Genomic DNA, 5161 nt, shown 5'->3' with positions numbered 1-5161 from the left:
TACATCTGGCCGAACCTGAGCCGTCGTCTTAGTTATTCTTTTGTTTTCCGTTTTTATTTATTCCTATCGTTATTACAATTTGTATTAGTTTCATATGTTTTGTGAATAAAAAATTTAATGAAAACTTGTACCAATTTCCTCTACCCTGTCTTTTCCCTTATCCGGAACCACGTTTAGAGTCCCTGAATACTTTAACACACCAAAACTATCCAAACGACATCTAAGTTTATGTTGAACGTCGTAAGACGAGCGTTTTGGTCAGTGTATCGCGGATATACTGTTCGATGTACAAGACGTAACCGAATCGCGTTGGGACTATTTGAATTATATAATTGGTTGATATACTAAAGGAGCGCTTTTCTAAGTTCTGCTGTGGTTTGTCGATGTTGGAACGATTGTTTGCGAAGACAATTTTTACTTAGCATTACATGTCGGAGGAGTCCTGTTTTTTGGAGAAGAAATGGGATGAAAGTGAAAGGGCGATCGGAACTAAGGGGGTGGTCTTTGAAAATAGAAAGTCGCGGTCGATGCAAAGGGCGACGGTGCCTAAAAATTAAGACGGTTAGTAAAAATGGTTATAAAAGACGGTTCTAAAAATATGTTTGCTATTTTCTAAATTTGGGAAGGTTTCTGACGGCCAAATGTCGCTATTGTTCTGTACTGTCTTGTATCGGCAGGTACAGGGCTACAGGGGTTTTCTTTGCGCTGAGGTTGAAATTACTATGGCCTTGAGGCTGGAATACATTGCGATGCAACAACATAAGTGTTCTGTTTATTCAGTACAAAACTCATGTTTACTTAAATGAGTCGAAAAGACATTTAATACAGAAAATATAATTAATGTAGATAACAAATTGGTACATCACATGGCTCTTCAATCACATGATACTTCAATGTCTATACTTAGAATGAACGGCACGATGGTGCGCGACGAGATGGGCATCATGGCGCGCGGGAAACTAAAGGAAAAACGCAGGTCTCATGCCTGATCTCTATGATGCTTAACACCATTACTTGTGGACTGAACAATCCTTCAATATCTGATTTAATTAACCACAAGAAGTGTCCGAACATCTTCCAGTAATATTCCTCCTTTTTCCGGTGAATCTGCTTCTTCATTTCGATGTCTTATATGTTCTTTCTTTGATTCCTGTTTTTCAATATGGTTTAGGAGGAAAAATATATGATTTTTTCTTCAGGATTAGTCTCATGGTTACTAGTAAAGGGTCCAACATGAGTAATAATCGAGTCAGTATATTCATATCACATGCTCTTCTACAAAATTTTCCTGTAAATTCTTCCCTATATTCCCGTAAATGTTTATTTCTTATTTCAACTACCTCTTCGGAAAAGATTCCAATCAGTGGTAGAGCATGTTTTATAATTAATGCTCCATGAATTAAAATTTTGTGCACAATGGAACTTATTGAGTATCATGGATATAATTGCACATATAATTTATTATTTTGGTAGAATATATTTCAAATTTTTATATGTATACGCGGTCGTGTATACGACTCACAATCAGTACATAATGCCAACTAAATAAACTTGGTGGAAGCCTGATACTTCCAATTACATAACTAGCCCATTACTTCTGTGTCCTAGTCTCAAAGCCTGTTGCTTTTAAATCACGTAAGAGCCCATTGCTCTTACGGAGACTGTGCGAAGTGTAACCTCGAAGAAACTCCAATGCATTATCTTATTCAGACCTACAGTGAGCGTCAATATAAAATTAATACTTAAAATTTTCAACTTCTCTTTGGAAATAATTTAAAAGATATGAAAACAGCAGAAAGGTGTATGATATTGAAAGCTCAATTTGTTTTCTATAACAAAATATATATTTTTAGTAATAATTTAACAATAAGCAAACATATAATGTAAAGAACAAAATAGTCCCTTTTCCTTGAGTCAATATAAAGTTAACATTTATAGGTATCAATAAGAATTTTTCCGTATTTTCCAGATAATACCGTAGATTTTCGGAGGGATTAAGGTCTGAGGTTTGCGGAAAATGTTTTAATTGTTTTGGTGTCTTTCCTTTGTCGTGGGGAAAATCCTCGAAAGACTCCCTCCCACCTCTTTGGGGAGAGGCGGGAGGGGTGTGTGGGATTCCCCGCGCCCATTATAACGGGCGCGGGACCTACCCACTAAAAACCCCACGGTGACCCTTCCGCACGATTTGGGAGGATACCGGGAATCGCTCGAAGCATACTTCCGGTATCCTCCCCGTGCCCGCGCTTTGCGCCCACCCGCGGGGGGACAAACGGTCCCCCCGGTAATCGCCCTGTCTCATAGCGGCAGGACGAGGCCACATCGTCCTGCCGCCATCCGTCCCGGGGCCGCGTCTAGTGGCGGCTGCGAGCCCCAACTCGCAACCGCCGCGACCCCGTTTCTACCCCTCGGAGGCCGGCAGCTAATGGCCGCACCAGGCCACCGAGGGTGCCGCTCCGTGCGCCGGACCCGGACAGGAGGCACTGCCACCCCATCCGGTCCGACCCTACGCCGCCTGGCGGGAGGGGGCTCCTATCAGGACCCCCCTCCCAGCCTGGGTCATGCGCCACGCCGAGGGGGCCGCCCGCGTCGCCTGACGCCCAGGCGACGCTCTCTCGCCACCAAACGAGCGCGAGCCTCAGCGCGCCGCTGACGCTCGCGCTCCCTTCCCGCGGTCTCCTTCTGCAACATTACGATTTCGCAGAAGGAGGCCACGGCCCTCCACTTCTCCTCGCTGCCGAGCATGGCGCGCACCATGCCCGGCAGCGAGACATCCCGCCCGATGACGCCGATCAGGACACGGCGTTCACCCTCCCATGCAGCGCATACCTCGAGGGTATGTTCCGCCGTGTCCTGCTCAGCGTCACAATGGCAGCAACGCGCCGTCGGCTCCTTCCCTATCCGGCACAGGTATCTCCCGAAGCTGCCATGCCCCGAGAACACCTGTGCCATCCTGTAAGTGAGGCTTCCATGGCCTCTGTCCAGCCACTCACATAGGAGTGGCCGAACAGCCCCGACTGTCCGGTGCCCCGCGGTAGGCAGAGCCAACCGCTCTTGCCACGCGTGCACCACGGACTGCCGGGCCTGGCGCTTCAACTCGCCCCAAGCAGGTTCCTGCACACCCGGGACCGCCCCCACCCCCGCGCGACGGTCGACGCGGTGACGATACATCATCGCGTGCGACCGCGCGAGGAGATCCATGGGCGGCATCCCCGCAAGAACCGTCGCCGCCTCATGTGACACGGTCCGGTACCCGCGGACGACCCTTAGAGCCATCCGCCTCTGCACCCGACGCAGCATAGTCATGCCGCGCCGGGAGGCCGCCAGGTCGTCCGCCCAGACGGGGGCCCCGTATAGGACCACCGACTGAACCATTGCCACATAGAGGCGGCGAACTCGGCCCGCCGGGCCCCCCAGGTTGGGCAGAATCCGGCCCAAAGCCCCGACCATCCTCTCCAGCCGGGGGACCAGGCAGCGGAAATGCTCCTCGAAGCGCCAGTGGCTATCGAGGATCAGCCCCAGATACCTCATCTGGGGCTTCACCTCGATATTAGCCTCACCCACGCGGATCAGAGGGGGGTGGCGGATCCTGCCGAGGTGAATGGAACGCTATCACCTCGGTCTTATGGACCGCCACCGTCATCCCCATCCCTCTGATCCGGTCGACGACGCGTTGCGCCCCCCTCCTCCGCGAGACGCTTGGCCCTCCCCCAGTGCGCCCCGACGGCCAGCACCAGTGTGTCATCTGCATAACACACGGCGCTGACGCCGTCGGGGAGGTCGGCCCGCAACACTGCGTCGTACGCGATGTTCCACAGGAGTGGCCCGAGGACCGACCCCTGCGGAACCCCGCAGTACACCTCCCTCCGCATATGCCCATCCCGGCTCGGATACTCGATCCACCTGCGCGCGAGTGAGATAATCCCGATGACCGCCCCGAGACAAGGGGGGACACGATGATATTCGAACCCCCTCCTTATCTCCTCACCCAGAAGCGGTGTTAAAGGCGTTGGCAATATTCAAGGATATTGCCAAAGCCACCCCTCCCCGGGAGACGGCCGCGCCCGAGAGGGCCCTGACCGACCATCGCGTCGATGGTCGATCGACCCTCCGAAGCCATACTGCAGTTCGGCCAGGCCGGGGGTACCCGCGGACAGTGCTCGACGAGGTGGGCAGCAATCACGCGCTCGAAGAGCACGAAATATGTCCTGCTCTATCACACAAAGAACATTGACACCAAGAGCTGCATTCAGGCGGTTAATAAGGGGGTCGCATTATTTGGCGCTCCTTCTCGTATTATTGCAGACCAAGGAAGGTGTTACGCTAGCCGGGATTTCCGTGAATTCTGTGAGAATAACAACATCGATCTCCATTTAATTGCTACGGGCTCATCTCGTGCCAATGGACAAGTAGAGCGTGTGATGAGTGTACTCAAGTCGATGTTAACCGCGGTAGAGACAAGCGATCGGTCTTGGCAAGATTCGCTGGGCGAAGTTCAACTTGCTCTCAATTCTACCATAAATAGAGTCACAAAATACTCACCTCTCGAATTGATGATAGGTAGAGTAGCGCGACCTTTATCGTTGATGGCTAGCAATGCAGATGAAAACGTGGACTTAGAGGAAGCTAGGGAAAAAGCAGCGGAAGAGATGCAGAAATCGGCTGAGTACGATAAGCGACGATTTGACAATACTAAGGCTAAGCTTAACAGGTTCTCCATTGGTGACTATGTTCTAATTGAAAATGAGGAACGTAATCAGACAAAATTAGATCCCAAATTCAAAGGGCCATTTAAAATTATAGAGGTACTTGCAGGTGACCGTTATACTTTAAAGGCTCTAAACTCGAAGCGCACCTACAAGTACGCTCATGATAGGATTAGGAAGATGCCTGAGAGTCAAGTACCCATGGATGTGAGTGATTCGGAGCAATCTGATGATGTAGACACGGTTGATTAAATTAGTTTAACAAGGTACGTGTCTTCTTGAGTCACAGGAATGATCACAAATGGTCGCAGGGATGACCATGGGTAACCACAGGGATGGTTACGCAAAGCCACAGGGATGGCTTGGGAAGCAACAGGGATTGCTTCATAGGCTACAGGGATAGCCGGACAATAGAGACACCTACCGTTCTAAAGTTATTTTGAAATGCATACAGTTTG

Source organism: Colletes gigas, unplaced genomic scaffold, assembly GCF_013123115.1.
Source record: "Colletes gigas isolate AHSC1104 unplaced genomic scaffold, ASM1312311v1 Colletes_gigas_Sc00081, whole genome shotgun sequence".
Taxonomy (NCBI): Eukaryota; Metazoa; Arthropoda; class Insecta; order Hymenoptera; family Colletidae; genus Colletes; species Colletes gigas.
The sequence above is the reverse complement of the archived record's forward strand: the minus strand, read 5'-3'. Positions refer to the sequence as shown.